Below are 25929 nucleotides of genomic sequence, written 5' to 3'. Positions count from 1 at the left end.
TATTCTTAATCTGACGAATACAATGAGTAGGATACAATACAATGAGACTTCGAAAGAGTTGCCTTAGAAACAGACTGACAGATGAGCATTTCCTTTCCTTTCCTCTTTAAAAAGTTTGCCCATCACTGGCCTAGAGTATAAAAATTCTAATGAATGCTTCCTGGGAGTCTTTGCCTTGACCCAGAGGCTTGGATGCTTGAGTACATGCGTTTGAAATATCAAAACAATGCCTTTCCTCCAAATATCCATTCCTCTCCCATATTAGGCTAAAGAAGATGATTTTTAAAAACCCAAGTTCAAGACTTTACATATATCCCTAATGAATTTTATCTTGTTAGAGTGAGCCCTGTGCTTTATCCCATCAGGATCCTTTTAGATCCTGATTCTCCTATTCATTGTGTTAATTATCCTTCAAAGATTTGTGTCATAATCCAATTTGTTGAAAATACATCCATGCCTTTATCCAAAGTTATTGATATAGCTGTAAAACTCTGAGCACAGATTCCCCAAAGCCCTTTACTGGATACTTCTTGCCACATTGTCTTTGAACTACTCTTTTGAATCTGTCTATTCACCTTGTCCTGAATCCTTTCGTATTATTATTGTCTAATCCAGTGGTTCCCAAACTTTTTTGGCCTACTGCCCCCTTTCCAGAAAAAATATTACTAAGCCCCCTGGAAATTAATTTTTTTTTAAATTTAATAGCAATTAATAGGAAAGATAAATGCACCTGTGGCCATCACTGCTCCCCTGGTTCGCTGCAGCATCCACTAAAGGGCAGTGGCGCCCACTTTGGGAATCACTGGTCTAATCCATAGCTCATAGATAAAGTATTAGATACTTTATCAAAAACTTTGCTAAGGCCTAGGTTGTCTTTTGGCTCAGCATTCCCTTTAACTGCTAATTGAGTAATCCCATCTGAAAAAGAAATTAAGCTGTCATGACCTGTTCTCTGTGAAGCCATGTGGGTGATCTTCCATGATTACCACTCATTGTCATTTTTCATTTTTTTGTTTGTTTTTATATGAGTTATTATTAGTGACTACAAATTAGGCATTTTCAATAAAGCTATATTTTCCCTCTCTTTTCACAATGGGATATCTTCCCCCTCCCCCTTTCTCTTCAGTTTTTGGATCTATGAATCCAGGACTAGGAATTGTCAGATTTTTGCAATATAGGATAATCTGGGGCTGGGAGGAGAAGACGTCAAGAAGGGCACATGGAATGATCTGAAATCATTGGGGACAAGTGCAGTTCTGAGTGTCTTGAGATTCTCTGGAGATCAAGGAGAGTTAGGAACTTATGTAAGAGTTTGGGGAATGGGAGATTTGAAAAACAGGGAGGCACTGATAGATTACATTCAAGGTCTTCTACTTAACCTTTAATGAGATGTAATAATATTATTCTGAACCAAACTACTTGTCATTGAGGGTTGTATTTAAGAATAGATAGAGAAATTTGAGTTATTCTTCTCTGCAGTGGAGATTAAATCATTAGCATTTTTAGAAGTATCTTATTTTTTGTACTTATACCTTGAGGCTGTTTTAAATATCACATTAGCTGAAACATTATTGAAGATTTTGCAGTCCCTATGATTAAGACTTAAGAAGGGAGCTGCATAGACTGTTCCCATTGGCTTGCTCTAGTGAGGTACAGTGGAAAGATCTTCTACCATTACATAAAATAACCAAATTGGGGCTTACCTGGTCCTTTGGAGTGTTCAAGGGTCAGAGATTTGGTTCTCTTTAAAAAAGTGCTTTTTTTTTAACCTCCATAAATTGAAACCTTGGCAATTTTGAATAAGAATACAGTAGGAGACGCACAGGAGAGACATGGGCCTGTATCTTTGGCTTCGTTATTATTTTATTGGCCTTTCTATATTCAAATTGGCACTTGGAATTATATTCAGAAGGAATTGTTAAATAGTAAATGTGCAAACTATGGAAAACAAGCACATTATACTCCCTGTTAAGTTGTATTTTCCATCATAGACTGCCTGGTCTTGGGTTTGCTGCATTTCAAGTGCTTTGTGGAAATCCCGCCTGGAGGGTAGAAAGAAAGGCATTCAGAAAAGTGGTGACATTCATGTCGGAACAAGGTGCCTCAGTCTGTGATAAACATAGACAGAAAAATGTTCATCTCTTCCTGCCACTGCAGACTAGACTCCAGAAGCAGCTGGGAATCTAAGAGCCTGCATGAGAGACGGAGCCTCAAATGGAGGGCATGGATAACCCATGCCATATAATGCAGATTTTTCCCCTACCTACCAGCATCACTTTTGGCTTTTATGGCTTGAATCTCAACCAGTTTTGTGTGATCTCAGCCCCCAAATCTGTCAGGCAATGGACAGGTGGTGAGATTGAGCTGTCAGAATCAGATAAAAAAGATATGATAGCCCCCAAATGCCTGACTATTTCTCTAAATGACTTCATACACACATTGAACATGACAGGTGATAAAATAAGGCCTTATGGCTCACTACATACAATCGTCCTTTCAGTGGATGAACCGTCAGAGTTCGCTGTGTGAGTTTTCTTAGAAACTGAAATGGAACGCCTGATAATCACCCTAGTACTCCCTTGGGATCTTCAGCATTACCACCCTTGTGGGCTTCAGAGATATGAGAAGCTTGGTTTTGATCAAAGAAGAGTATTTGCTCAAGAAATGTATTTTGTAAATGATTGGAGAAAAATCATCTGTCATTTTGAAAAAAGATGTTGGTCACTGCAGCCAGTGCAGCTAAAGTTAAATAGCCAGGCCTGAAAATTTGAGGAGGTTAAAAAAAAATTATTGACATACCTGAAAATTGCTTCTCAACACTCTTCTCTAGCTCTCTAAAAATATCTCTGAGTATATTTCTTAGGTTCTTTCAGCTCACCAAAATTATTTCCATTTTATACTTAAAAGGATTTCCTTGAGCACATCGTAATAATCCCAGGTATTTTTAATCTATGGAAGTCAATTTAATCCTTCAAAGTAAGAGATATAAGGCAATCCCATGCCACTTTAAACAATGGTGATAGTATTCTAGAAAAAACTGAGTCTTTGGAAGATTTTGTCCAAATAGTATTTATTTATTGTGTACATACTGTGTGCCAAACACTACAGTAACTATGCCAGAGATAAGAACAGTATCTTACATATTCCTTTTCTGCAAAGAGCTTATAGCTTTGTTTATGTGACAAACTAGTGCACTGAAACAATTAAATGCTAGTTGTAAGCAAGAGGATGGTATGTTGATAAAGAGCTGCCCGTGTAGCCAGGAAAATCTGGGATCCCCCTCTGCCTCTGACTCAGCCTAGCTTTGTGACCCTGGGAAGATTGCTTGACTTCTCAGTGCTCTCATGAAATCTCTAAGACTATAACTTGCAGAGAAAATGTAATTTGCATTGGTAGATGGATTTTTGTTCTCTAAGAGTTCATTATATCAGGGAGATCAGAAATCTCATTTCTTATTCCTAAGTGCAATAGGAGGATAGAAGTAAAGGGTATGTGGAGTCATTGGAGAGGGCTTCATAGAGAAGGTGAGACTTAGATTCAAATGGACTGGAGGGGGTTGACAAACAACCTAATCAGACAGAAGGAATCAGCATGATGTAGAGGATAGTGGGAAGAAGTTTGTGTTGAAGAATAGTATAAAAAGGAGTGGGGTCCCACGCCATACAAAAGTCCTTGGACTTGATGCAGTCTGTATGGGATCATTGTCATTGGACCCAGTTCTGTAATACACAAGGACTGTTGTTTTCAGTTTTGTCTTAGAGCAATTTTTAAGTCTTTATGAAAGCTACAACCAAATGTTTCTCTTTACATATTATGATGATTTTCTTGCCCCAGAATGTGAATGCTTTCAGTAACTAATGTTTCTGTTAATAAAGCTGATTTTGGGCTAACATAGCTCACTGGAGCACATAATGTGAAATGGGGACACTGGAGGAGGGGGTACATTATATTGGGACCCAGCTACTTTTGTAATATTATGTATCCCAGAGGCCTTTTATTTATCCCAGCAGAAAAAATGGTTGTTTTCTCATGTGTTAACAGGTCTGCACTGGCATCTTTAGCTATTCAGGAGATTTCTTGCCTTGAGGAAAAATTGTTCTGGAGTGTTGAAATTAAGCAATACCCTGGGTAGCTTTAAAATGGATAACTTCGATTTCTAGATACAAATTTGCTTGCCTTAATGTTGGAATAAACTTATAAAAATCTTACTGTAAACTGCTGTTTTATACTCTATAAAGTTTCTCATTAGTAATATTTTGTTGGAAGCTTAAAAATGGACAGTCAATATCTACTAAAAAATGATATTGCTTCTGCCCTATAAAATCTGATGAAAGTCGATGGATCGCAGGGAAGAATTCAGCTTGAATTAATTGTATCAGATGAAGTGGTAGCTAAATACTAACTTGCCCAAGGCAGGGCTGCATAGATGGTCATTCTCAAGATAAATGTTGTTCCATTGGGATTTGGACAGAATTTTTTTTAAATCAAGGTACTAAGATTAATACCATCATGAAGCTCTGAGTGAATTGTTATTGCAATCTTACAGTTCTCTAAAAATTATACTACATATATCTGTGAGAGTGAAATAAACTCAGGACTGAAGTCAGACAATGATGAGAAGCTTCATTCTCCTTCTAAAGGAAAGAGGATGGAGGATAGAGGATGATTGTTGTGCAGAAAAGGAACTGGAATATTTGTGTACATTTTGCTGAACCAGTGAGACAGCGGGTTTGGTACCATTTTTCTATCATTAACATCATGAACATTTGATGTTGTTTGAAGCAGAGGAGGTAAGAGATGATAAAATAGCTAAGATGTGTCATGCAATGATAGAAAGGAAATGAGTGATTTGGAATATGGTGGGGGTAGATAACAGGATGAGGAATATTTGGGCCCATGGCTAGGAATTGGAATGTCACCCAACTCTTCTCAGCCTTACCTCTGTAATACCATAGATGAATGTGGAAAGGGGCGAGGTGTCCCTCTTCTCAGGGAGTCATCTCACTTTGTTATTCATAATATACCCCAAGATGTTATGCCTTGATTAACTCTCACCTCCTGTTCAACAGACCCTGGATACTAAAGGCTCTTTCTTTGTGATTTGGGGGTTAGGGTGGGATCTGAAGTGATGAGTTTATTCTGGGACAGCATCTTGTTCTGGAGTTGAAACTGAACAGAATCTCCTATGGGGAGAGGAGTGAAAAGAAAAGTAGAGGCAACTAGGGAGCTCAGTGAATTGAGAACTAGGCCTGGAGATGGGAAGACTTGGATTCAAATCTGGACTCAGAAACTTCATAGCTGTATGATCTTGGCCAAGTCACATAATGCCAATTGCTCAGCCCTTACTGCCCTTCTGCCTTTGAACCAATACTTAGTATTGATTCTAAGACATAAAGCAAGGGTTAAAAAAAAGTGGAAGAGGAAAGATATAATAAAGATGTTATAGTTTACTTGTCAATTTTTAAAGCCTTCACAATTGACCGAGAGCCTATTTGGAAAATAATGATTAAATTTAAAATATTCAATTAGCATGGTGCTCAATAGTTGCCTCAGTATGTAACTGAGGCTAGCGCTTTTCCTTTGAATGTAATTAGAAGTTTTAAATTTAGTTTTTTTTAACTAAATAAGAGAGTTATAAAGTAATATTGTGGTCACAGATATTACAGCTTAAGTTAAAATGACTCTTAGCAGCTTTTATTTACAAAGAGGTGGAAAGAGTGAAAATGTAAAAAGTAGAGAGACAGATTCCTAATAAGCCTACCAGCCCTTCTCTGGTAAAGTCCAGCTCAGCCAGGGCAAGGGCTTCCCCAAGTCCAATCTCCACGTGGATTTTGAAGCAGGATCCAGGGAAAAAGTCTCCACCAAAGCGAAAGCAGGAATCTCAGCCACTCACTCTAAACGCCAGACCAATGCTGTTCTCTTCTTTTATGCTCCTTTTTCCATGCCACTTCCTGCCACTCCTCCTCTTCACAGAAACCAATTGCAGTCTTTCAATTTGCCTAGTATTGCCCAAGGGGGGGTGGCCTTTGGAGGTGTGAGCTTACTCTAGTAAGTGACTTGTCAATGCTCATACTTAATGGTAAGTAGGGGTGCTTTGAGTTCTTGATTTGATTAACTAAAAATAGGCAATGGGAGAGTTAATCCTGTCTTCACATAATCTTCCTGGTATAATTTTGTCACTTGAGCTGTAATACTCTTTTCAAAACTTTCAGTACCCTTGTAAACAATTACCATTATCCATCATTCTCAGAGGAGTTGCACTACTGCTGTTTTCAAATTAGAATAGCTAATAGTCTTCAAGGGAACTTCACTGGAGACTGGGCCATGAATTGTGGCTTCAACTTAGATTCTGACTCCTGGACTACTTCATTGTGTTGACAATATTAAGAAACTAAGGCCTGGATTTAGCGTGGAATTCTGGGAAGATAGTGACTTAGACGGAGCAAATCCTAAAACCTCTGCATCCTTACACACTAAGATAGAAAACAATGCACTTCGAGAAGAAAGAGGAACAAATCTTGCAACGGACAGAGCAGGGGGAAACCCTACTGCTGCACAACTAAAGAGGTATGCCAAGAAAAAGGCTTCAATTCCTGATCTGTCGGGTCTGAGGGTATAGAAGGGGAATCCCAGGATGCCTCCCCCATGTGCTGTGTGGAGTCTCCAGTGGCCCCTGAAATCTCAGGGAGGGTGGGCACACTGGCCTGGAAAGAGGGCCTTGCTGGCGCCGAACTCTCGGGGAGTTGATCACAGGCACTGAAAAGGTGACTGGAGGAAAAAAACAGAGAAACACAGCAAAAACACCTGGAAGAAGGTGGCTTAGAGAGAACCAAACCTCAGACTGCACACCACTTGGCTTCCTCACACTGAGATAGAGAACAAAGAGCTTCAAGGGGAAAGAAAACCAGATAAAACACAAGGATAAGTGCAGGTGGACCCTACTGCTGAACAGCTCAGCTCAGCAAAAGCACTCCTTTTTGTCCCCCATGTTTTTTTTTTGTTTGTTTGTTTTTTCTCCTCTCAAGGTTTTAGCCTCAGGGCAGATTAAGAAGTGTTATAAAAGATGAGAGTAATCTGGATACTACCCCTGTTAGGCTTGAATATGACAGAACTAAAGACTAATCCAATCATTACAGGCTAAATACCAACAATTGGAAAGACAAGAAGTCTTCAGAGGGCAGAGAAAGTAACTACAAACTTCCATTGCCAGCTGATGGAAGATCTTTCATCCAAGATCATTAAATACGTCTGCTCAAACTAGCAGAACAAAAAAAGAAAAAAAAATATGAGTAAACAACAGAAAAAGAGAAAAGAAATGACAATTGACAGCTTCTTTCAAAGAAGTGAAAAGAGAGCAAATGAAATAGAAATAGAAGAATAGGAAGAAGTTCCAGCGAATTTGACACAGGCTTTGGAAGATCTCAAAATTCAATTAACTCAAGAACTTCAGCAATTGAAAAAGCAATCAAGAGAGGCTGAAGACAATTTGAAAAAAGGAAATACATGAACTAAAACAAGAAAATAAAGTCTTAAAAGCCAGAATTGGCCAGCTTAAAAATGAAGCAAAGAAGGCAAAAGATGATCTACAAAGAAAATCAGACCAGAAGGAGAAGGATGACCAAAAAGCCAGGTATGAAATTCAGTCTTTAAAAAACAGAACTCAACAACTAGAAGCAAATGACTTCACAAGGCAGCAAGTATATATAAAACAAAATTTAAAAAATGAAAAATTTGAGGAGAATATGAAACACCTCATTGATTCAACCAAAGATCTGAAGAACAGAGCTAGAAAATACAATTTAAGAATTTTTAGTTTACCAGAACATCATGATAAAAGAAAAAGTGTAGATATCATGATAAAAGAAATTATCAGAGACAATTGCCCTGACATTCATGAATAAGAGGGAAAAGTGGAAATTGAAAGAATCCACAGATTACATTTACATTACATTACATCCTACATTTAATCTACAATTGACAACTTTCAGGAATATTATAGTGAAATTCAAAAACTACCAGACCAAGGAAAAAATATTACAAGCTGCTAAAAAGAAGCCATTCAGATATCAGGGAACCACAGTTAGAATAACACAGGATCTGGCTGCAAATACATTGAAGGACTGGAAGGCATGGAACACAATATTCTGGAAAGCAAGAGAACTGGGTCTACAACCAGGAATCAACTATCCAGCAAAACTGACTATATTTTTGCAGGGGAAAGTATGGTCATTCAATAAAATTGAGGAATTCCAAGCATTCATAAAGAAAAAACCAGACTTAAACAGAGAGTTTGCTGCTCAAACACAGAACTCAAGAGAATCACCATAAGGTATTTAAGAGAATGGGGGGGAGGGGAAATATCTTTTCTTTAAGGGACCCAATAAGTTCAATCAATTTGTATCCCAAGAAGATATTGGCAAATATTAAAAATTGTTATTACCAACAGGGTAACTAGAAGAAGTTTACATAGAGGGAACAGTGACAAACTGTATAGGATGAAATGTCAAGTGATATATATGTATGTATATGTATATATGTATATACACACAATATATTTGTATTGTAGATATTAATATATACAAAGATATAAATATATACAAAACTAGAGAGGGGGGAAATAAGGTAATATTAAGAAAAATGGAAAAACAAACAAAATGGAGTAAATTTATATTCCATAAAGAAGTGCGTGGGGCCAACAGGGAAAAATAACAATACACTGTAAGGGTAAAGAGGTTGGAGAAAAGAAATATGTAATACTTAAGTGCACTGAAATCAACTTAAAGAGGGAAGAACAATCAAATCCACTGGTGCAGAGAATTGATTCACACCCTATAGAGAAGTAGAAGGTAACAAAAGGACTGGTGGAGAGGGAAGTAACACTAGGAAGGGAGAGGGCGGGAGCGGGGTAGCTTAAAAAGATCTTAAAGAAGAATAAGAGGGGAATAAAAAGGGAGAGGGGGAGAAAAGGATGTACAATAAGGGAGGGGATTAGGGGAACTGACTAAAAATAAAACACTGGTATAGAAGGAAATAGTGAAAGAAGAAAGGGCAGGACAAGGAGAGAGAATCAAAATATCTGGGAATACACAGTTGCTAATTATAACTCTGAATGTGAATGGGATGAACTTGCCCATAAAATGGAAGCAAATAGTAGAATGGATTAGAAACCAAATTCCTACCATATGTTGTCTACAAGAAACACACACAAGACAGGCAGACATATATAGAGTAAAAATGAAAGGATAGAGCAAAATCTATTGGGCTTCAAATGAGAAAAAGAAGGCAGGGGTTGCCATCATGATCTCTGACAGAGACAAATTAAAAATAGATAGGAATAAAAGAGATAGGGAAAGTAACTACATCCTAATAAAAGGCAGTATAAACAATGAAGAAATATTAGTACTCAACATGTATGCACCAAGTGGCAGAGCTTCCAAATTTCTAAAGGAGAAGCTAGTGGAGCTCAAGGATGAAATAGATAGCAAAACTATACTAGTGGGGGACCTCAACCTTCCCCTATCAGATTTAGATAAATCAAACCAAAAAATAAATAAGAAAGAGATAAGAGAGGTGAATGAAACCCTAGAAAAACTAGAGTTAATAGATATATGGAGAAAAATAAATAGGGACAAAAAGGAATACACCTTTTCAGCAGCACATGGAACATTCTCAAAGATAGACCATGTAATAGGGCATAGAAACATGGCAAACAAATGCAAAAAAGCAGAAATAATAAATGCAAACATATCAGACCATAATGCAATAAAAATAGTTATTAGTAAGAATACATGGAGAGGCAAACCAAAAACTAATTGGAAATTAAATAATATGATTCTCCAAAATAATTTAGTGAAAGAATAAATCATAGAAATAATTAATAATTTCATTGAAAACAATGACAATGATGAGACATATTACCCAAACCTATGAGATGCAGTCAAAGCAGTTCTAAGGGGAACATTTATGTCACTAAGTGCATATATTAACAAATTAGGGAGGGCAGAGATTAATGAATTGGGCATGCAACTTAAAAAACCTAGAAAATGAACAAATTAAAAATCCTCAGATGAAAATTAATAAAATCGAAAGTAAAAGAACTATTGAATTAATAAATAAGACTAGAATCTGGTATTTTGAAAAAAAATCAGATAAAATAGACAAAGTACTGGTAAATTTAATAAAAAAAGGAAAGAAGAAAACCAAATTAATAGTATCAAAGATGAAAAGGGAGACCTCACCTCTAATGAAGAGGAAATTAAGACAATCATTAAAAACTATTTTGCCCCATTATATGGCAATAAATATAGCAACTTAGGTGAGATGGATGAATAGTTACAAAAATATAAATTGCCTAGATTAATAGGAGAAGTAATAGATTACTTAAATAATCCCATACCAGAAAAAGAAATTGAACACGTCATCAAAGAACTCCCTAAGAAAAAATTGCCAGAGCCTGATGGATTCACAAGTGAATTCTATCAAATATTCAAAGAACAACTAATCCCAATACTATACAAATTATTTGATATGATAAGCAAAGAAGGAGTCCTACCAAATTCCTTTTATGACACAAATATGGTACTGATTCCAAAGCCAGGTAGATCAAAAACAGAGAAAGAAAACTACAGACCAATTTTCCTAATGAACATAGATGCAAAAATCTTAACTAGAATACTAGCAAAAAGATGCCAGCAAGTGATCAAGAGGGTTATCCATCATGATCAAGTGGTATTTATACCAGGAATGCAAGGATGGTTCAACATTAGAAAAACCATCTACATAATTGACTATATCAACAAGCTAACAATCAAAAATCACATGATTATATCAATAGATGCTGAAAAAGCCATTGACAAAATACAACACCCTTTCCTATTGAAAACACTGGAAAGTATAGGAATAGAAGGACCTTTACTAAAAATAATAAACAGTACATATCTAAAACCATCAACAAGCATCATATGCAGTGGAGAATAATTAGAAGCCTTCTCAGTAAGATCAGGCATGAAACAAGGATGCCCATTTTCACCTCTATTATTTAACATTGTACTAGAAACACTAGTAGTAGCAATTAGAGAAGAAAAAGAAATTGAAGGTATTAAAATAGGCAATGAGGAGACTAAGCTATCACTCTTTGCAGATGATATGGTGGTCTACTTAAAAGCATCCTAGAGAATCAACTAAAAAGCTAGTAGAAATAATCAACAACTTTAGCAAAGTCGCAGGATACAAAATCATCAGCATTTCTATATATTTCCAACACATCACAGCAGCAAGAGTTAGAAAGAGAAACAGCATTTAAAAATCACCCTAGACAATATGAAATACTTAGGAATCTATCTACCAAAACAAACACAGGAATTATACGAACACAACTACAAAACACTTTCCAAACAATTAAAACTAGATCTAAACAATTGGAAAAACATTGAGTGCTCATGGGTAGGACAAGCTAACATAATAAAAATGACCATTTTACCCAAATTAATTTACTTATTTAGTGCCATACCTAGGAAACTACCAAAAAACTTTTTTACTGAATTAGAAAAAACTGTAATAAAGTTCATTTGGAAGAACAAAAGATCAAGAGTATCAAGGGAAATAATGAAAAAAATATGAAGAAAGGTGGCCTAGCAGTACTAGATATTAAACTATACTATAAAGCCGTGATCATCAAAACAATATGGTACTGGCTAAGAGACCGAAGAGAGGATCAGTGGAATAGACTTGGGGTAAGTGACATCAGCAAGTATATGATAAACCCAAAGAGCCCAACTTTTGGGACAAAAATCCACTATTCGACAAAAATTGCTGGGAAAATTGGAAAACTATATGGGAGAGATTAGGTTTAGATCAACACCAAGATAAATTCAGAATGGGTGAATGATAAATATAAAGAAGGAAACTCTAAGTAAATTAAGTGAACACAGAATAATATACTTGTCAGATCTCTGGGAAAGGAAAGATTTTAAAACCAAGCAAGAGTTAGAAAAAATTACAAAATGTAAAATAAATAATTTTGCTCATATTAAATTAAAAAGGTTTTGTACAAACAAAAACAATGCAACCAAAATCAGAAGGGAAACAACAAACTGGGAAAAAATCTTTATAACAAAAAACTCTGACAGAGGTCTAATTATTCAAATATACAAGGAGCTAAATCAATTGTATAAAAAATCAAGCCATTCCTCAATTGATAAATGAGCAAGGGACATGAATAGGCAATTTTCAGATAAAGAAATCAAAAGTACCAATAAGCACGTGAGAAAGTGTTCTAAATCTCTAATAATTAGAGAAATGCAAATCAAAACAACTCTGAGGTACCACCTCACACCTAGCAGATTGGCTAAATTGGGACATTAATGCATTGCTGGTGGAGTTGTGAATTGATCCATCGATTCTGGATGGCAATTTGGAACTATGCTCAAAGGGCTTTAAAAGATTGCCTGCCCTTTGATCCAGCCATACCATTGTTGGGCTTGTATCTCAAAGAGATCATAGATAAAAAGACTTGTACAAAAATATTTATAGCCACGCTTTTTGTGGTGGGAAAAAACTGGAAAATGAGGGTATGCCCTTCATTCAGAGAATAGCTGAACAAATTGTGGTATAGGCTGGTGATGGAATACTATTGTGCTCAAAGGAATAATGAACTGGAGGGATTCCATGTGATCTGGAAAAAGCTTCAGGAATTGATGCAGAGTGAAAGGAGCAGAGCCAGAAGGACATTGTACATAGAGACTGATACACTGTGGTAAAATTGAATGTAATGGACTTCTGTACTAACAGCAATGCAAGGACCCAGGATAATTCTGAGGGATTTATGGAAAGGAACACTACCCACATTCAGAGGAAGAGATACAGAAGAGGAAACACAGAAGAAAAACAACTGCTTGAACACATGGGTCAATGCAGACATGATTGGGGATGTAGACTCGAAATGACCACACCAATGGTCATATATCAATAATATGGAAATAAGTCTTGATAGATGACACATGTTAAAACCAGTGGAAATTTGGGTTGGCTATGGGGAAGGGGGGGTAAGGGAGGAGTGAAGGTCAAAGTAAGAACATGAATCATGTAACCATGGAAAATTTTTCTAATAAATAAACACACAGACAAAGAAACAAATAAATAAGAGAAAATAAAATTACAATAGCTAGTTCTTTCTGTTCCTTCGATTTGATAGAATGATTTGATCTGATTCTCAAAGTCACTTTTTTCACCCACTGTCTTGATTTATTCTTTTTTTCTTCTAATTCTGACTAGAAGAGTAATTTACAAATGTGATGCATGGCAAAAGAGAGAGACTTCAGATTTTTTCCTAGAGATTTTTGTCCTCACCTTTAAAAATTTTTTTTAATGAAAAAAGTATGATATGGAATCCTGGAGGCTACTTAGAAAACTTACCATATTTAAACATTTTAAAGATTGTTAATTTAAGTAGAAGTCTATTTAACCTTACTAACCATCACTCTTAAGTGGAAATATTTTCAAGGTACAAGTCTTTTCTAATCATTAATTTTTTTCTAGCATTTTGCTTAGAAAAATTGTAGAAACCTTATTATTATTCATTTCCATTTCTTCTCTCTTAGTATGGATAATTTTTAGATTTAAAATTTAATTTTAGAATGAAAGAATCATAGATCTGGAGCTTGAAGGGACCCCATGTATCATTAGGTCTATCCTTTTATCTTGGTTAAGGAAACCAAGACCCTCAACAGCTAAGGTGCTTGTTCAGGTACACTCAGATAATAAGTGAAAAAGTTTGAATTTGACCACAGGGCCCCTGGATTCAAATTCAACCCTCTTTTCACTGTGCTCCAAAAGGAGACTAGAAAACCTGAAAACTATTAGAAAAGGTACCATCCTTGCTCCTAATTTATTCTATAAGTCCATGTGACATAAGCTTTCAGCCTAAGGAGTGAAGTAGTATAGCTATTGATATACTCCCTGCTTTATTCCCCATTTATTTTTTTCTCCCAAAGTCATATTTTTTGGCAATGGTTATTTGATGTATTGGTTTCCCAAATTGTGACTTTATGGCAAAAATTACATTTGGCAGAGAGAAATAACTACTGCTTACATTTTTCAGATACATTTAGTAAAATCAGTTTGCAATTGTCTGGCTAGTGTACTGCAATCCATAACTTGATAACCAGTATAGATAATTTGGCATATAATTAGAGAAGCAAGTGTAGCAAGCTGGCCTCTTGAAATACCAAGAAAACATGAATTTATTCATATCGATTATAGCTATGGTTTAGCATGATATTTAGGAGAAAATGATCAACACTGTGAACAACAGGAGGAAAGGCATGACTTGTTCATTGAGAGAGTGTGTTAAGCCTTCCTTTTGGAGAGTTGAGGAGTCTCTTCTATAGAGCAGAAAGAAAAAATGAAAGTGTGGCTATTTGAGAATCTGATGACTCTATAGAGGTAGTTTTGTCAGTTCACTTTTCATTCATGATTTGTACTCATTTTCCCAATACTGAACTTTGTGAGTCAAAAGATTCATTAGGATTTCCTGTTAGCCACTAGGATAAATTAAAGAATATTCAAAAGAGTCAGCTTATCACTTGTTTCTCAAGTGTGCCTTCCATTGTTTGTGTATGACCTTGATTGAAGGGAATCAGAAAACATGGAATCAAATAATATGGAAATTGTACTTTATTTTTATAATTAGTTACATTTCATACCCCATCAGTGGGACAGGGCAGAATTGGGCAATGAAGGAATTCCAGGTATTGTGGGTAGAGGAAAAATGAGGATGAAGAATGGTGGTGAGGAAGAACTTTGCATGAAGAATGGAAAAAAGTGCCAAAATCCCGAGAAAGAATGCCAAGAACTCATTTACATCTGACTTCTGGTGGATTAAGAGCCATGCTGGCACAACATATGTTAAAGAGATTTTGTATTTTTCACTTGAAAATAAAGGGGAGTTGGTTCTCTTGCTTTCTCTTTTAATTTTAGTGAGCTGAGCCCTAGTTTTCACTTTGAATGTATAGAAACAGCTCTGAAGCTCTTTAGTCTCTCTCTGTGGGAATCTTACTTCCAATCACCTTTAGAGATGGTGTATGACAGTAGACTACATAAATATTTGATCTGAGATGGTTTTTTTGAACTTACAGACAGACACCTACACCTATCAGCCTCCACAAGTCAAGAGGTTTGCAATTAGTTGTTTTTTTCCTCCCTTGTCCCTGCTGAATTGGAGCCAAAGCTAGAGAGTAGGGATAGAAGTGGGCATTGGAACAAGGAATAACTTCCTTGTGTGAGCATTTGTGAGATCTTCTGGGTTAAAGAGCAAGACAGATGGCTTTTTTAAAGCTTTAGTAGTTCCATTTGAACTCTGGCTAGCTATTTAATAGAGAAATGTTGTTAGTCCAGAAGGTTTCAAGTACATGCCCTCTTCCTCGTCACCTTGTAATTTTGTGATTGTGCTTAATGTTTTCTAATTCCATTTTAGTAGCTATTTTTGATGACTTTTAATCTAAATATAACATATTGGTTTGCTCTGAAATATCACAATTATTTTATAATCAGATCATATCTTGACGTTATTAATGCTTTTCTTTAACATTTTGGCGGATTTATAATGGCATCAATGTAGTTTTTCCAACAGTGCATATTGAAATGATGAATCCATGGTCTCTTATAAATTGTGTATGTGGAATCCATTCATTGTGTTAGGATTCTTCTCTAAGTCTTTCTGATGTACATTGTCAAGAGGATCTGACAGTTGGTTTCTGAGAGTTTGGATATAGATACTGGTTAAGGAAGTTGGAAGAGATAAAGACTTACTGATTTAGCTTAGATAAGATAGTGAATTATAATTTGTTGCTATTGTTTCTTCTTTCTGAGGTCAAATAGAACCAGTATGTGCTTGACATCACCATGATATCCCTTCTTTAATTTTAAGATAGTCATCATCTCCCTTCCCCACCTCTAATCCCCTTCTCTTCTCCAGGGTAAATATGCACTGTTATTTCCACCAGTTTTTCTCATATTACATACATTCTTGTTCTTTGATTATTCTACTCTAGACATTCTGTCATTCTAGTTTTTATTAAAATGTCATGTGCAGAATTGAACCCATTTCTCCAGATAAGCCCTGATGAGGACAGAGCATAGTGGAGTAGATTACAGGAAGTCATGCTTCTTTTAATGCAGTGCAATATCACAGTAGCTTTTGTTTTTAAGTTTTTATTAGCATGTTTTATTTTTACATTTAAAACATTTCTAGATTATCTATCTATATTCTGTTAGAGTATCTTATAACAAAGTAAAACATTGAAGCTAAACTACCATAAAGAGATCTCATTTGAAAATATATTCCACATCACTTCAACCACCCTTAGCCCAATGGGAAAAAAAAAAGAGAAATGGAAAACTTATTCTTCATAACCAAAATTCATCGTCAAGCCAAATAAATTCTCTCATTGGCTATAGTTTAAAATTTGTGTTTCATTTTGCACCCTAAATCCATCACCTTTATGTCAGGAAGTAGACAGCTATGTTTCATCATTTGTCCTCCTAAATCATGGATGATCCTTCTACTCATCATAATTCTTACAGCTTTCAGAGTTGTCTTTACAGTGTTGCTATTGTAGAAATTGTTCTGGTTCTGCTCATTTCATTCTTCATCAGTCTGTAAAGGCCTTCAGAATTGTTCATTTTTATAATATTGATCTTAAGGTATGAATTGTCCTCCTGGTTCCTCTTCATTCTTCAGAAGTTCACAAATGTCTTACCATGTCTCTATCACAACTTATTCAGTCATTTCTTAATTGGCAAGGATGCCTTTAGTTTTGACCACAATAAAAAGAACTGCTATAAATATTTTTGCACATACAGCACTTTTTCTTATGATTCTACCCCACACCCATTGACAAAGACAACAAAAAAAAGAAAAATGATGCATGTTGGAGAGGCTATACGAAAACAGGTACATTGGTGCACTACGGGTGGACCTATGAATCAGTACAACTCTTTTGACAAGTAATTTGAAATCATGCACAAAAAGTTACTGAAAAGTACATGCCCTTTGACACAGCTATACCACTTCTAGGACTCTAACCAAATGAGATTACTTTAGCCACCGCACCACGCTGCCTACTCACAAAGAGCTTGAATTATATTAAGACCCTCAAATATTTTAACTCACCATGCCTCTTGCACTTATGATGCTGATTTTTGGAATTCTTTTGCAAGAATTCATGTTTTTACCAACTGAATTTGATCTTACTGGAGTTAGCTCAGTGCCAATAACCTATGAGTCCAAGCTTTACCAAATCAAATGCTTTTTTAATGTATGAATCAGTCAGCACCATATGACTTTGTAATGTGCATAATTTAGGCAGTTGTGCTACTGTAAAGATGTAACTAGTTATTAGTAGCATTTGCAAAAATTTCCCCATATTGTCACATGTGTTTATCAGGATGACCTCATTAGAGTGTAGAGATTAGCCTCATAAAATTTTGTAGAGATGGGAAAGTAGGCTTATGGGTCAGTAGTTATTAATACTTTGTTAGTCACCTGTTTGATAGCAGTAATGGCTAAGTTTTTTTCAGCTCAGGTTACTGTTGCTTTTCTCTGTAGCTAGCCCAGATCCATCCATCCATCCCCTATACCTACGTTACCCTTCATAGATATGTGGTTTTAAATTCTTCTACCCATTTTCAGCAAAAATCAAGTATTTCTTTTTTAATATCTGCATATCAAGAAAACAGCTCTCATTCTAAGGCAGAAACTCTCCATTTTCTAACTGCTCATATCTTTTCTGGCTTATGAAGTTATAATCATTGTAACCAAATCTGGAAATTGAAAATTAAGTTCCATAGAAATTATAGATTAAGAGATGTTTACTCTAAACTTTACAGAGAATTACCTAAGCTCCCTTTAAATAACAAGTTCACTAATACATTTGAACTAGATGGCCATAAAAGCTTTCTAGTCTAAGCCTGTGATCTTGTGATTACATGAATAATCAGTCAGTCAACATGAAGGTGTTAAGCACTTTACTGTGTCCCAGGCACACTGTGAGTCACTGGAGATTTGAAGAAAAAACAAAAACTGTTCCTGTCAGAACAGCTAGTTGGCTTGGTGGATAGAGAGCCAGGCTTGGAAACAAGGGGGTCTTGGATTCATGTATGGCCCCAGAACTTCCTAGCTGTGTGTCCCTGGGAAGGTCACTTAACCCTCATTGCCTAGCCCTTACTGCTCTTGTGCCTTAGAACCAATACCACTAGCAATTCTAAGACAGAAGGTAGGGGTTAAAAGCAAACAAATAAAAAACTCCTGTTCCTAAGAACTTACAGTTTAATGGTGGGCACAACATAGATTAGATTAGAAGCATTTATTCAGTGCCTCCTTTGTTCCATGCACCAACAATATGAAAACAAGAATTAAGATAGTTCTTCCTGCCATCAAGGAGCTTACAGGCTATTGAGGAAAAGAACAGATACAGAGAAAAGTCTATATAAAATATTCAAAGTTGTGGTTTTTGTAAAGAAAAAAGATTGCATGCTGGAACTACATTCACACCAAGGAGGAGCTTTGAAGGGGACTCGGAGCCGGGGAGCAGTGGAGCGGAGGACAGAGCTTGCTGGAGAAGGGACCCTTTTCAATTTATCAAATAAAAACCTTTCTTTTCCTGCTTCTTTTACTTAATTTTTTTCTACAAAGTGAATATGAAGTAATTTATATGTATGTATACATACATATATGCATGCTTTTGTGTGTGTGTGTGTGTGTGTGTGTAGAGAAATGTACCAACAGTGGGGCGGGGATGATGACTTATATTGAATTTATAGTCTACTGTGACTCTATATCTTTTTCTATTCCCATGAGACTTCTTTTCTCTAACCATTTTTATCTTTTTTTTTTTGTACTGAGGTTGATATTTTGAACCTAACTATGAATTTTCATTTATTCCTTTGCATTGCATCTGTCTAAATATCAAGCCATTAAATTTTCAGATGAAGAAATCGAAGCTATCAAGTCATGAAAAAGTACCTAAATCACTATTGATTAGGCAAATGCAAATCAAAAGAACCCTGAGTATCAGATTAATGACAGAAAAGGAAAAGGACAAATGTTGGTGAGAATATAGGAAAACTGGGACATTAATGCATTTTTGGTGGATTTGTAAACTTATCCAACTGTTAAGGAGAAAAATTTGAAACTATATCCAAAGAGAATTATGCATGTTTTTTGATCCTGCAATACTACTACTAGATCTATACCCCAAAGAGATTTAAAAAAGGGAAAAAGAGATACACACATAAATATGTATGTACTCACAGACACATACACACACACACACACATTTAAAGCAGCTCTTTTTGTGGCAACAATGGATTGGAAATTGAAGGGAATTCCTTAAATGAGGAATGGCTGAACAAGTTGGAGTATAGGATTATAAAGGAATACTGTTGTGCTTTAAGAAATGATGAATAGGATAATTTCAGAAAAACATGGAAAGATGTATATGAACTGATGCAAAATGAACTGAACAGAACCAGGATAATATTATACACAGTAATGGCAATATTATACAATAATCAACTATGAATGACTAAGGTATTTTCAGTGATACAGTGGTCTAAGACATTTTTAAAGAACATATGAGGAAAAATGCTGTCCACCTACAGAGAAAGAACTGAAGGAGTCTGAATGCAGATTCAAGCATACGTTTTTTAGCTTTTTCTTTTTGATCATTTTTTCTTTTATAATGTGAGTAATATGAAAATTATGTTTTGTATTACTCTACATGTATATATTATTATCAAACTGCTTATCTTCTCAAAAAAGAGGAGAAAAGGAGAGAAGAGGGAGGGAGAGAATTTGGTACTCAAAAGTAAAAAATGTTAAAAATTGTACATAATTGGAAAAATATTAAAAATAAAATAAAACAAAAATATTAACTTCTTGAGGCAGTAACAATCTCCCTTTTGAGTCTATATCTCCAGTACTTAGCCCAGAATTTGGTACATAGTAGGCACTTTATAAATGCTTGCTTATTTATTAAAAAACAAAATAAATAAATGCCAAACCATTAATTACTCCTCTTTGGAGTTAGTTCCAGTTCCATATCTATCTAAATATATTCATTATCACTCCATCTTGTTCACAAAGGTAGCATGAGTGATTTTTGCAAGTTCTTGGCTGACATCTTATTAAATTGTAACTATTATGTTACCCTAAGCTACCAGTCTAGCAAGCCTGCCAAATAAGAGAAAGGAGGGTGGTGTGGCATGCTCTGTTCTTAATGGATATTGACCCATTTGATATTACATCCTATCTGAAAAAAATTCCAGTGCCAATTTGGACACTGGGATGGTGATGCCACCAAACCATAAGATCTTCCTAATAAATGAGAAGTTAGTTCTAGCTGCCCAACTGGGCTTCTTGTGCCAGAGAAAGCACCTGTTTACCCAAGTGGTCAATTTGGAACTATGTTCAAAGAGCTATAAAATTAAGTATACCCTTTGATCTTGTAGAAACCATAAAAATGGAGAAAGAACTTTCTTGTACAAAAACATTTATAGCAGATTTTGTGTGTGTGTGTGGTGGCAAAGAATTGGAGTACTATTGTGCTGATGAGAGGAGTGATTTCAGGAACAAAAACACAAAACATGGCAAGACTTATATGAACTGATTTGAAGTGAGTTGAGCAGAACCAGGATATTATTATGCATGGTTGCTACATTGTTGAAAGACTTGGCTACTCTGATCAATATAGTGATCAAAGATAATTCCAAAAGATTCATGGTGAAAAAAATCTGCTTGTAGAGAAATTGATGAACTATGAGTGCAAACTGAAGTATAATTTTCTCACTTTTTTTGTTTTTTTTTTTTGTAATATGGCTAATGTAGAAATATGTACTGCATAATTTCACTTGTATAATTGATATATTGTTTGCCTTTTCAGTGGGTGGGGGGAGTGCTGAGAGGGAGAGAGAGAATCTGGAACTCAAAATTTAAAAAGAAAAGTGTTAGAAATAAATAAATATTAATTAAAAAAGAAATTAAAAAAGAAAGAAAATGTCTAGCTGTGGTATAGGGATTTATAAATCAGAAATGAGAAAGTAACATCTGCTCCATGATCCAGTTTAGACAGCCGCCTCTCTTGTTTCTATCTTAAATTAGAATAATGAATAATTACATTTATAATGGAAATGGATTCATATGTTAATCCGTGAAACACTGGTGGAGGAGACTTATCACAGCATAATGTAGCCTATTTTGTTAGAATTTTTCTTGCATCTTAATTAGTTTAATTTATTAGAACACCTGTGAAGTAGAACTTAGCAGTCAACTTTTGCATTAAAATCAAATTCTTTTCATGCAAAGTTCTTAAGCGTTTAATGTTTCTTGAGCCAGTGTGTAAGCATAAAAATTTCCCCCTATGTTCAGCATGCATTTTGTCTGCTGATATGGGCATTTTCTGAAATGTATTAATATAATTTATTAGTACAGCTCCTAGTTTTGACTGCTAAACCTCATATTCTAATTAGTACTTTTCTCACCTGTGAAAACTGCAAATCACAATAACATGCCCATGCCAGATGGATACTTGAACTTATTCAAAATGTTACAACATTATACAATTTTAAAATCATATTTTGGGGAGTCAGCCTTTAATGAAACTGAATCCAAGGCAAACCAGAGGTTAGTGTCCTAAAGGGTTCTATTAATAGTATGTCTTCTCAGGACATCCGCTCCCTAATGAGCAACTCATGCCAACTAACATTTTTATTTTTTGAACTAGGTAGATGGACCAGATTTCCTGAAAGTCCATTTCACCATGTCTACATAATAACTGTATCTAGTAGTTAAAAGGAAACATGTCTGGAAATGGAGATGGATACTTCTCTGGGGAGGGTGTTAGCATCTGAATTCTATTACTCCCATTGCAGACCTCAGCATTGCTTTTAAGTTAAATCACTTGCATAAAAATGTGACTGCTTCCATAGCATGATATTCCCATGAGTCCTTTCTTGACAGTTGTCCTTCGACGGCTAAGTGGCTTCTACCACAACTTCCTCAAAAGGATTTCAAGTTTGTAGTTCTCTGACCCTGTTGGTACAAGAGTGAGGCAGCATTTGGTATTGTGCCTCTAAAAGTAGACCTCTGCTCTCTCCTCTTCTTTTCCCTGCCACAGAGCCAGGATAAAAGGGCTCATTGCCTAGAGAAATGTGATGAGTAGAAATCTCCAGCCTTCCCTTTCAGAGAGATGAGGTCCACGAGCTCTTAAACCTTCTGTTATTTTAGGTATTTTATATTTATTATATTTATATATTATTTTAGGTAGGCAATTCAAATTAATTTGATTTAGCAAACACTTATTTTGTATCAACTATTTGCAAGGCACTTGGTTAGGTATTGACAGAAAAGCAAAAAAAGGTAAAAAGTGCCCTTCCTCAAGGTACTTCCATTCTCTTTTGGGAATGAGAAGGCAGGGAGAAAGACATGGATTCAGGATAAAATGGTTCAAGAGCTTGCATAAGAACTTATTGGGAGAGGCACAGGTAAAATTTTAGGACAGATATATGAAGGAAGGAGATTACTTTCTGCAGTGGTGATTAAAGAGAGCCCCACAGCAGAGGTAGAAACACCAAGATGAGCCTCAGACCCTTTGGGCTTTGAAGGGATTTCAGAGGCAGACGTCCATTCTGAGCATGGGAGAGAAGACAGGCAGTAAATATATGGTGGTGAGCTGGACAGTCTCCCACTTGAACTTGGGGGCAGCTAAGTGGTACAGGTTATATGATCTCAGACTTGGAATCAAGAAGACCTGAGTTCAAATTCTGCCCCAGGCAGGATTGTTTTATGTTTGTCTTTGTCCTTCATTTTCAGAGTACTAATGAAGTAATATCTTGACTTGTGCCTAAATGAATTGGATTTAAGTGAGGAAGAGTTGGAAGAAGTCTTCAGCCTCACTCTCTTTTCTAGAGTTTTTGAAGGCTAGTAGTGAGTCAAAAGCCAGGATGCTGGTGAAGGCTGGGGTGCAATGATTGACCTGGGAATCTCCAATGTCTGACCGAGCTCCAAGTGTTCTCCAGAGCTAGTCATGGCTCTTGGAGCAGGTTGCTCTCATCTCTCCCTTCTACCGGGGGAGGTCTTGGTGGGCTTGGGGTAGATACTCCTCTGAACCACCAATGGACTCAGAGCCTGAAGAGTTCCCTGGACTAGCATCTGCCAGGACAGCTTTGCCAGGTTGTGCCCACCAAGCATGCCATTGCTTCTTGGAGCTCCTGGTGAGGGGTGGGTGATGGACAGATACCAAAGGTGGGTGAGCAGCCCTGGCAGGGCTGGGCAAGTCCTCATACCAGACGACTAGTCTTCCCTGTTCTCCCTGTATACCCCTTCAGGCAATTACTAGCTATGTAACTTTGGGCAAATCATTTAACTTAATCTGTTTCTTAGTTTCCTCCTCCACAAAATGGAGGCAAAAATGGCACTTATTTCCCAGGATTGTAAGGATCAAATAAGATCACATCTGTAAAGTTTAAGTAAACCTTAAACACTGTAGAAGTGCCAGCTATTATTATTTATTAAATACCTAATATACCAGGCACAATGCAAGACCCTGGGGGTACAAATGCAAATGAAGGAAACAATCCCTGCTCTCTGGGAGCTATGTTCTGTGGTCAAGATAACATTAATATACAGAATAAATAGAAAGAAAGAGAGTAATCCAAACACAGTTCAATGCTAAGCAGTTTGAGAGGGAACTTTCAGTTGGAACAAGTCCCAGCAACTAGAGGCATCCAGAAAGCTTTATGTAGAAGGTGGTTTTGAGCTGGGTCTCGAATGAGGAGAAGGATTCAGTGAGGTTGAGGTGAGAATGGAGTGCTCACCAGGCATGGACTCCAGGGCTTGGTGAAGGTCAAGATGGAGCAGCAGGGATGTGGAAGACAGAGAAGGCTTCTTCTGCTTTATTGACAAGTTGGGAAGGGGCTGGAAAGATGTGTTGGTGTCAGCTGGTGAAGGGCTTTGAAAGATAAATAGAAGAATTCATATTTAATAGGGAACGATTGTAGAGGAGTAACATGATCAGATGTCAACCCAAGGAAAATCATTTGGCAATAAATATGTGGCAACTAGGTGCCACCATGTGCACAAAATGCTGGGCTTGGAATTAAGGAGACTCATCTTCCTCAGTTCAAATCTTGCCTTGGACACTTATTGTGTGATCCTGGACAAGTCTTTTAATTCTCTTTGCCTCAGTTTCCTCATCTGTCAAGTGATCCAGAGAAGAAAATGGCAAAGCACTCTAATATGTCTCCCTACAAACCCCAGAAGAGGTCACAGAGGGTAAAATGACTGAGTAACAATAAGTAGTGTGGAAACTAGACTAGAATGGAGAGATGCTTGAGCCAGGGATGTTTATTAGGGAGCCCTTCCAGTAATCTAGGCAAGAGATAATGGGGGCTGGGACTCAAATGGTAACTCTTGAGTAGAATCATAGCATCTTGTCATTGGAAGGAGTCTCTGAAACCATCTGACTGAACCATGCTTCAGTAGGGGTCCCCTCTACAGCAGTCATTAAGAAAGTCTTCTTCATTTCTAATCCCAGTAAGGGTTAAAATATTTAAAATATTTTTGTTGTTTGAAAAACTTTATCAATCTTAAAAAGTGGTGTTCTGTAAGCCTTAAAGCAGATTGATCATAAAAATTTGGAATTAACCTTCCTTTCTACTTCGTCCCTGGGAAGAAGTGAGTGGTCATTCTAAAGGGGTTCTAAGTAATTTTGGAAGGGAGGAGGCTTCTCCTCATGTTCATTTTATCCAGCATAAATTGAGGGTTTGAAATAAATATATAGGGACATTTAGAAAAGCATCATTAGTTACTGCTCTCAGAATATTTTCCAATTGAGAGGTATGCTTGTCATTTATTCTCATAGAGGAATCTGACTAACACATTACCTGACTCTTTCATTTGGTCCATTGAAACCCCCAGTCCATGACAGTATTATACAATATGGAATCACTTAAGTTGCTTCTGAAGCATTATTTTAAAGCTATTTGCTGGCAGTTAGTTCACTTGAATCCACTAATAATAAATTCCTTTATGTCTGCCATTTTGATGTAATTTCCAGGAATTTCAATTTGAGACTTGAAAATTTAATTTCAGTTTTATGTGATATTTTAACTGATTTTTAAAGGATATTTTTAAAGCACTTTAAGCCATAAATGTTTGGCTCCTGTGGAAAAGTAAATGTTTTCTTTTGGATTTTAAGCCAACTTGGTCATATAGGTCCAGATCTTTTAATCCTTCTGCTTATTTCATTTCAGTTAAAAAATTATTTTTAGTCACTCATTTATAAAGCTTGAATCAGGTTGGTGGCATGTAGGATGGATTGCTGGCCCTAGAGTCAGGAGGATCCAAGATCAAATCTGGTCTCAGATACTAAATAGCTGGATGACCCTGGGCAAGTCAGTTAGTCTTGTTGGCTTTCAGTTTCCTATTCTGTAAAAATGAAGTGGCGAAGGAAATGCAAATCACTCCAGTATCTCAGCCCCCCCAAAAAACAAAACAAAACAAACCCCAAAAAGGAATCACAAAGAGTCATATATGATAGAAAAACAACAATATTTATTACTTGATATTTTGAATTGATTTTGGGGAGAGATTTATTATTAAAACTGTAACCAAATATTTGGACAATGTTCAACCAGTAGAAGACTGGCTTACACTTAATTTCTGGTGCTAACTGAATGTGAATGTTTTTTCAGACTTAGAATTGTAGGCTCATAGATTATAGAATTATAAGTGGAAGGGAGGGGGCAGCTAGGTGGCTTAGTAGGAGGGAGAGCCAGACCTAGAGATAAGAGATCCTGGGTTCAAATCTGGCCTCAGACACTTCCCCAGCTATATGACTCTGGATAAGTCACTTGACCCCCATTGCCTAGCCC

The 25929-nt window shown here is 36.3% G+C and overlaps 1 protein-coding gene across 1 annotated transcript in view; it reads left to right on the top strand.

Moving 5' to 3' along the window:
- The window catches only part of ULK4 (unc-51 like kinase 4), a 660820-nt gene that overhangs the window by 193285 nt on the left and 441606 nt on the right, over positions 1–25929 (top strand). The window lies entirely within an intron of this gene.

Source organism: Gracilinanus agilis, chromosome 5 (assembly GCF_016433145.1).
Source record: "Gracilinanus agilis isolate LMUSP501 chromosome 5, AgileGrace, whole genome shotgun sequence".
NCBI classification, from domain to species: domain Eukaryota; kingdom Metazoa; phylum Chordata; class Mammalia; order Didelphimorphia; family Didelphidae; genus Gracilinanus; species Gracilinanus agilis.
This window is presented reverse-complemented; position numbering and strand designations above follow the sequence as displayed.